This window comes from Crocuta crocuta, unplaced genomic scaffold, assembly GCF_008692635.1.
Source record: "Crocuta crocuta isolate KB4526 unplaced genomic scaffold, BGI_CrCroc_1.0 scaffold59, whole genome shotgun sequence".
NCBI classification, from domain to species: Eukaryota; Metazoa; Chordata; class Mammalia; order Carnivora; family Hyaenidae; genus Crocuta; species Crocuta crocuta.
Genome location: NW_027551578.1, coordinates 3,275,941 through 3,285,038, shown reverse-complemented (window position 1 = coordinate 3,285,038; position 9,098 = coordinate 3,275,941). Strand labels below are relative to the sequence as shown.

Genomic DNA, 9,098 nt, shown 5'->3' with positions numbered 1-9,098 from the left:
AGACTGTCAAGCTAGAGAGTTCTTCTAGTGCCATGGGCTTTTTCCCACCTGATGCTGGGGCATCACGTCTTGCTCTGGGCATTGATGCTTGCTCCATGGCAAACCAGGGTTGCTGGCTACTCCAGTCTGGCATTCCCCTTTGCTCACGTGCCCATGTCATTCATAGTCTCCAACAATCACATAAAGTTCAAGACAGTCCATACAGTCTCCTATGGATGACGTTTTGCCGAGGCAGGTGTGCACAGGTGCCCGAAATTCCCAATTCCTGCTTCAGTCCACTTCTGGTGAGCAGGTAGCAATGACGCTGCACCTTGCTCCTCCCTGTAATTAATCCTATTTCCTCTTGTCTATTGAGGCTGGAAAACAGGAATTAGATGGGCATGGTGACAGAGCTGTTCATCCAACAAAGCAAAGCAATGTCCAATGTTTTATGAAGCCAAGTTCTGGTAAAATCCTCCATAGGCTAAATCATCAAATCAAGGTATTAAAGCCTATTCGTTCCTCCTCAGCCAGGGTCTTCAAAAAGCACGTTGTTTGTGCACGGTAGTTTTCTACATAAACATAGGTACTGGATCAGTGCAAACGAAGATTTTAATTCAGCTGCATTTGGCCTTTGGAAGCATTTATTCAGTTTTAATGTCCAAGACTATCAGGTGCCAGTGAAGACAAGAATAACATTTTAAAGATCACTTCCTCCCCTCCAGGCATTATTCAGTCATGAAGGATATTTTGCTAGGGAGCACCAAGCACAAACTCGAGGAAACAAAGGTAAAAGCGTACATGGCCAGATCAGTGTCAAACCGATGCTGGTCTCCAGGGGCTGCCGACCTCGAAACCGGTTTATCAGCTGAAACTCAGAGAAACTCTGTCCCCACCGGGTGAAGAGTCAAGAGTGGGGACAAAATGCAAAACGCCTCCTGAACAGTGGAATGAGTGAGTCTAGTTCCCCGGTGCCTTAATTAAAGTTAGAAGATATCCTTCCCCACCAATCCCACGCCAGCAAGGAGTGGCCCCAATTATCTTGTGTTTCCACTTGCAAAGCAGATCATTTATTTCATAGACAAAACTGTTGGAAAGGGGACAGCGGGACCAGACTGTAAAACCGTAGCAGTAAAGTTTCCGGTGCTAGATAGCTCACACTCGGGACTCTCATAATCTGTCCCCAAACAGAGTGGTATATCCTATTAAGCTAATTGCTTTTCCTGTAAGCACAAACCTCTTATCTTCTCTGATTATTGTTCAATTCAATGTGTCAGTCCGAAGCTAATTGACCTTCAGAGTACGGACTTCTTCCTAGTTCTTTCCTAGGGGTATTAACTTTAAACTAGTGCCAAACTATAGCTCGGGCAGCATAAAACTACTGCTTCTTCAAAGCAGGTGTCTAAAGGTTTAGGCAATAATACCTTTCTCAGGATCAGTGAGTGGAGATGCTGTGCCGACAGACACACAGACTCTGAAGGACTGCTCAGGACCCAGTGCATTTGCTCAGGAACTGATCCCAAGACTTCACATTTGAAGCCCTTTATACTTTATAAGACCCTCGGGGGACAGCTCCTGTCTGCCCACCCACCACCTTCTGGTACCACTACTCCACCTTCTGGAAAATTTTCCTCCCCAGCTCCACCAGGTGGCTCCTTCGAGTGCGCCTATTTCACAGGCCCTGTTGATTGGCTGGGGGCGGGTCACCTGACCAAAGATGAGTCAATCAGAAGTCTTCCCTGCAATTTTTGGAAGCAGAGTCCATTCTCTCTGTGGGTGGGACAGAGATGTAAGTTGGAATTGGTCATGGGCTTTGGTTTTGGACATGTGAAGGGATTCGTCTCCAGAGGGAGAGATGAAACCTCCAAGCAGAGAGGCAGGAAGTGAAGAGAAAGTTCTGGGAGCATCTAAACCCCTGATTCTAAGAATGCCTCTAGATACAGCTGTATTCCTTTCCTTCAGTTAGCTTCTGTGAGGTCCTCCAGCATCCTTATGCAAAATTCCCCATTTTGCCTAAAAATGGGAATCCTGCTTCTTAAAACCAAAGTAGCTCTGATTGTTTATGCGCCTTATCTCATCCTGTCAGGCAGGCATTCTTACCCTGATTTTGGAAATAATAATAATGAAAACGAGGTTCAGAGAGGTTAAGCGGGTATGTAAGAGTCACAGAGCTTTTATAAGGCAAAATCAGGACACTGGTGGTGACACTCAGGCCCAGGGTTTCTTCCGTACTTTCCTCGTGTCCCGAGAAGACCCACGGACCCCAACTGGCATTGTACCATCCTTGGTTCTCTAACTGTGACAGCCGTGCAAGCCTGGACCGGGATGCCTTGGGGAGTGTCACAATTATAACAAGGAAGGTCTATTCCCCTAGCATGCTGCCCCATCAGCCTCATTTACAGAGAGTTCTCTCCAGCCCCTGCCGCTGTCACTTAGACTTTAATTCATCAACCCGGATGCAGATGGTGTCATCCACCGGGATTTCGCTGGTTATTAACTATCTCCAGCATTCTCACCCGGGAGCTTGCACCAGCTGACTTCGACTTTGGATGAATTATACGCTATCCACCCAGCACCCTCTCCCTGGGCCAGATCTTTCCAAGACCCTGAAGACGCAGGCCCTTCCTCTGCCCACATACCTGACCTGGTGTTTCAAACTCAGCAGGAAGTTCTCAGTGTTTTCTTCCATTTCAAGGGCAGGCAGGTGTTGTCAAAGGAGACCCAAGGGTGCAGCTGCCTGGGTACCGGGGGTGCTCGCCCTGACGTCCCTGCTCCTCCTCGCCCTACAGCAAACATCGGTGACATCAACAGCCACAGAGCAACACAGCGTTGCTTTGTCACAGCCCTGCAGGAACTAACGAGAACCACCTGGGGACAGGTGACTATGAGAAACAAAACCTAAACCTGCAGATAACAAAGCCATTAGCAAAAGCCTGAGTTGTCCTTGGTTCCTCTCTCTTTTCTCTTTCTTTCCGGTTGGGAATCTGGCTTGAGACCCAGGCAGGGGCTGGCCAGCCTCGCTCTTTGGGGCCCTTCATCGCCAGCAGTTGGGACTGGGGTGGCTCAGCCCAGGAGAGTAAAACCCAGGATCTTTTTACAGATCCTTTTTCTTTTTACTAAATTCTATTTTGTGGAAAATAAGGATTAGCCACAAACATTCAAGTGAAGAAGAAGATTTTGTAAATTAAAAAGTGTATAATAATAATTAAAAAAATGTTTATAGTCACACCGTCTCAGTTCTGCATTCTCCATGGAGCTCTGGGTCCTCTGCTGACCCTCCACACATCAACATTGAGGAAAGGTGAGGCCTGGCCAGTCTGATTTCATTTTTATGGGTGTGTCCTTCGGGACTTAGATCCAGAGCAGGTTAACAGTACAAGCAATAGTAGAAACCATGTCTCTCCGTCAAAGATTTTTGTCCATTCATAGACACGTCTATGTATGTCTGGCAGCCTTCAAATATGAGACACTCCAGTGAATGACTCAGTCCTGAGACTCCCACAGCCTTATTATGCCCAGGCCACGTGTCCGGTGCAAGAGCAAGATACTTGTATTCATTCAGAACACAACCTCAAATCTTTCCTGCTAGTCATATAGTTGAAGGTGCTTGGACAAATTATAATTGTTCATCAGAGAGTTAGAGCCTTCCTCTCTCAGCTGTACTCGAAGGGAAGCAAGTTGGTGCCAAAATTGAGGTTACAACGACAAAGCCATGCTGCCTTAGGACAGGACATCCAAAAGACAGGACACTAGATTTCTTGGTGATATTTGGAGAAGGGGGAACATTTACAACTTAAATGATCTACAGGAAGTTCAAGTACCAAAGGCCCATTTTTTTTTATTTTATTTATTTATTGAGACAGAGAGAGCATGTACAAGTGAGGAAGGGGCAGAGAGAGAGGGACACAGAGAATCCCAAGCAGGCTCCGTGCTGTCAGTGCAGAGTCTGACTCCGGGCTTGATCTCACAAACCGTGAGATCATGACCTGACCTAAAATCAAGAGTCAGACACTTAACTGACTGAGCCACCCAGGCACCTCCAAAGGTTCATCTTCTTAAACTAAACAATCAAGTTTTCTGAGTTTTCACTGACCAATTCTTTTATAGCTCTTATAGCTCCCAATCTTCAGAGGTATAAAATCCTCTCAAAACTTCCATCTTTAAACATGAATGAAAGAATGGTCTGAACCAAAATTTCTAACATACGCATGCCCTTGACTTCAATGAGGCAGTCCAACCTCATTCGCACGGAAATAGGAAATAGGGAGATTAGGCACGTGGTTTGTTACAAGAAGGCTGTGGGGAGTCAGAGGCAGTAATGATGACACTAGTTACATTTATTGAGTACTTTCATTGCACCATGCCTTGGATTCTCTGAAGAATTTCACATGTAGAATTCATGGAATGCCTTCTGTAACTGCATCAGAGAACTGTGTGAGAAACATGTTTCAGATGAAGCACTAGGTGAGGCATCTGAAATGGGACTTGTTCTATAGAAAAGGAAATTTACTAAGTTGAAGTTCAGTTACTTATGGGAATCAATATCAATGGGCATCAAAAGACACAGCGTCAAGTGAAAACTGAGTCAAGGCCAGATAGTCTGGGAGTTTTAAAGAAGGGGCCTTCAGGCATTCTGCCCTTGGGAATGAACAACTGTGAGGACTAACTGAATGCAGGCAGTTCTTAGGGATAAGTCCTGTAGATGTTTTCACTATCTTGAAATCAGATAGACTATCCAGAGCCTGCTCAGTACCCCTTCTCAGTTACAGATGTTACAATTGATACAAAATAGGGAGCACCTGGGTGACTCAGTTGGTTAAGAATCTGACTTCAGCTCAGGTCATGGTCTCGCAGTTCGTGAGTTTGAGCCCTGGGTCGGGCTCTGTGCTGACAGCTCGGAGCCTGGAGCCTCCTTCGGATTCTGGGTCTCCCTCTCTCTCTGACCCTCCCCCACTTGTGCATGTGCTCTCTCTCTCTTTCTCAAAAATATGTAAACATTAAAAAAAATTTTAATTGATATGAAACAAATCAAAGCACTCAAGGCAACCCATAATTAAGTGTCAGAATGAGTGATATGGCATAGATATTCATGGAGCTGAGAGCAGTGTCTGTAGCCCAGTGAAGCCTAGAGAGGTATGAATGAGGGTGGATTTGCTTTGGACTCTGAAAAATGGTCAGGAGATGATGACCAGATATGCTAGGTGAAAGGAAGCACATGTAGCAAGAAAAGAAGCTGGGCTGGGAGGTGGGAAAGATATTACCAGGAAGGGATGGAGGATAAGCTGGGGAGATGGGGAGTTGGGAGTTGGGACTAAGGACAGACTGACTCTGTGATTTCCCAGCAACCCAACTTATAAAGTCATCTAGAAGTAGATTTACAGAGAAAGACACCTGGTTGATAGCTAGCAGTTGATCAGGCAAATGCTGCCTCCTGACATTGTTACCTTGAACTTCCTCAGGGCTGTGGATGGGATGTCTGCAATAAGCCCAGCACCCTCCATCTTTGCAAGAAAGGGTTGATCCTCCTAGACATTGACTGGCTGGAAACTCTTGGTTCTTGGAAAGAGACTTGGCTGAGATGTGTGGCTAAAAGACAGATGAGATTCTGGAAAAACAAACCAACAAACCAACAAACCAACCCAAGCAATCAACACACACATACAGCTTCAAACATTAAACTGCTATGAAATAAAATTGTAAGTTCCCTACTTATTTTCGTTTTTGATTATTTCTGCTCCTGCCCACACTAGCTACGTTATCAATAGCCTGGTATCTAATAATCCTTCCTTCTTTGTACCTACATAGACTTGCTGGCATCAAGCAGGCCTTGATCTCAAACTCGGGTAGGAGGGGGTAACACAGGGTCTAAACAACACGACATCTCTCTGACACTGCACTGCTATGCCTACTACCACCAAGTGTTTGGGGAATCCTCTGAGAGCTCAAGACACTTCTCTGACAAGAGCAACATTTTCTTATGATCTCTCACATTCAAGGAGGGGAAGGGCTTTTGGAGAACTCTGTGTGTCTGGGGCAGTCAGGTGACTGGGGACAAAAGGAGTGAAAGAAGACAAAAGGCCAAGTGGGGTGGTGGTGTGCCATCCACTGGGGGAAAAATGTCATTCCTTAGCTTCAGGGTCAAAGCACACAGACTGCATTTGCAAATGGCCAAAATGGTAGGTTTTCTGTTCCCCTCCAATTCTGGAACTCATGAGGCATGATTACCTGGTGGACCATTGGTGGGTTTGGAGACTGCTCCTTATGATAATCCCCATGAAGATACTTGAAAGGCTAGAGAGACAGAAGCCAATCACTTCTGGTATCATGGAGAACTTCGTTTCCTGAGAAGATCATTGATAACTATGTGTTTGTTTCTGGGCGAATCTGCAGAACTTCACAGACATGCTCTCAGAGGATGACTCACAACCGGCGTCAGAGAAATCTGCCACCAAGCTGGTATTCTGAGTCAACTGTTATAGTTAGACATGACAGGGCATAAAGAATTTAAGGAAAAAAATTATGACAAATCAAATGAAAAAGCTCATACTTTCTGTCTCTCTGTATAATGCAATTGTCTGGGTTGATTTTTTTATGATACATTTAAATCCCATGTGCGTATTCTCTTTTGTGTATAAATATGTGCATATATATATACATAAATGCACGTGTTTCTTGGGGTTTCCTAAGGTCGTTCCTCTTGCGAGTGTGTCACTTCATGCTTGATTATCATTCTCAGTGTAGAATGATGGGTAAAAACAAATGATGCCCTTGCTGGAAGTATCACTGTCTTCTTTTTTTCTAATTAAAAAAAAATTTTTTTTGGAGAGTGCAAGCAACGGAGGGGTGGGGGGGACGGGCAGAGAGAGGGGGGCAGAGGATCGAAGCCAGCCCTGCAGGCTCACACTCACGTGACCTGAGCCAAAGTTGGACGCTCAACCAACTGGCCCACCCATTTACCCCAAAGCATCACTGTCTTAAAGGCTTTTGTGAATCTGATCATATTCTCAATTGACTAGTAGGTTGGTCTAGTTAAAGGCAGTTTTCCCAAATCATTTATTTCCTTAATTGCCAGTCTGCTAAGCTCTTATTCTGTATGTTGGAATATTCTAAGAGTGAGGTCATGCTGTCCACTGAGCTGAAGCAGTCTGATGGTTCTCCCTGCCCCTCCTCCAGTTCTTCACAGCTTCTCATTCTCCTCTCCCTGGGGCACCCCTCAGCTCAAGGGAAAAAGCAATAAACAAGCTTGGGCACCAGAGAACTGAGGCTCAGTGTGAGCTGTTGCTGAGCTGGTTCTCAAAGGAGCATCTGTGAAGTGTCTATAGACTTGGGTCTCTGGGACCAGTTTTACCAATTTCTCCTTCCACCATGACAAAAAGACAAAGGAAGGGCAGAGACACTGATCTCACCCAATGATACCTCACCTCACACCTGCCCCCAAGCCAACACTCCTAACTCCTTCAGTTGTGCAGAAAGCATGAACCTCTGGGGTCCACGGGTGTGGCCCGGCTCAAAGACCAGGACACACACACTCAGGGCCTGTAAACTAAGACGTCTCCGTGTGACATTGACTGTAAAGGTTTTTTTCTTACAAAGAAAAAACCCCGGGGATTAATTTCTACTTTAAATTCTCAGTCCTCACGTGAAATAACACAACAAGGCTCCTCTGCAACTGTCCCTGGATCTTTTTGCTTTCTAATGAAATGTATTTATGTCCTGCCTCTTTCCTGACAGTGCCTGAGACAAGCATTTCAAGACTTAGTATATTAAAATACACCATGATAAAATATAAATCTTACTTCCACAGCCTGACACATTACCCAGGTGACAAATGCCTTCTCCCCTGGAGAATCTCACACACAGAGACACATTCAGTGACTTCATCTAAAGGCTGCCCGCACTAGGGTATGAGGCTCCCTGTCTACAAACTCCTCCACAGGCCATTAAAACCTACCTGCTAACCTCACTTCACCAAGCTTCTGGACTTTTAGGTGGCCAGGGTGCTGCTCTGGGACACCATGGTGATTGGGCAAGAGGCCTGCCAATGGTTGGAGAGAAAGATAGAGTGTGGGGTTCTAGAGCACAGCTTGGTCACAGCCTGTGATGAGAAGGCCATTATGAAGAGGTGGGGTACGATGCAGGGGATGAGCAAACACTGTTGACTCCCGCCATCCAGGCTGATGCAGGCTGATGCTCACCTCCACCAGTGACCAACCACACAGCCTGTGGTAGGTCCCCAACCTCCCTGCACTTTCTTCCCCACATGTGTGAAATGGGGTTAACAGCAGCACATGTCGTGTGGTCTTCCCACGAAGATTCAATGAGAGGATTCATATACACTGGTCTCCAAGTGTGTGATCAGCCCTCCACGAGTGTCTGGGGCAACTGATGTGCTATGTGCACATTAAGGTCTCTTTGTAGTAAGACGCAATGTGGGGTAGACAGGTTGGGTGCTGTGACTCTAGCATTTTTTCTGGCTTCTGCAATCCTTGTTGAACACCCCGAATTTCACATCTCAAAACCCTTCCAATAATTTTTTCTAATTGCTGAGATCAGGGTGGGGTGGAAAGCTGAGGGGCGGATGAAATGGGCTCTTCTGCCTTCTGGACCCCACTTGCTCTTGCCGTTTCTATGACACACCCGATAAACACCCTTTGCTTTCAATCATGCCACTGCCATCGCTACCACCACCCCCATATGACAACAACAAAAATCCACCATATAATTCATGAGATTGGCAGGCTTGAAGATACATGGTGGGGATGTGGTGACAGCTTACATTGGTCAGTGCTTGGCTCTCTGCCAGCTTGTTGGCACACACCCTCTCCATCTCTGTCTCCCCCTGACCCCTAACCCCATTTCCATGTTATCCCTGGAACATCACCTGCTTCCTTATATGTTGTTCAGAATGTTCCTCCAAGAAATTCTCTTGATCTTTCCAGCTGAATCAGAAGTCTCTGAAGGACACGGGTGTGTATTCTGTTTGTGCTTCACAGTACCTAGACCCTGCTAAGTTTGTGGCACTCACAGTGGTTACTCAGCATGCACCTTGGTTGAACAAAAGGTTCCCCTCTTGAAGCTCTGTATGCAAAAAGAAGTCCAGCACCATGTTTATAATCTAA

At 45.9% G+C, this 9,098-nt stretch overlaps 1 long non-coding RNA gene across 1 annotated transcript; it reads right to left on the bottom strand.

The window, feature by feature from the left end:
* Window positions 1–4,298: 4,298 nt before the first annotated feature.
* On the bottom strand, window positions 4,299–7,991 carry LOC144221197 (uncharacterized). The gene is made up of 3 exons (XR_013331981.1): window positions 7,931–7,991; window positions 5,424–5,565; window positions 4,299–4,469 (listed from the first exon to the last, which is right to left on the bottom strand). It is a non-coding gene; the product is annotated as an uncharacterized LOC144221197 (long non-coding RNA).
* Window positions 7,992–9,098: the final 1,107 nt, after the last annotated feature.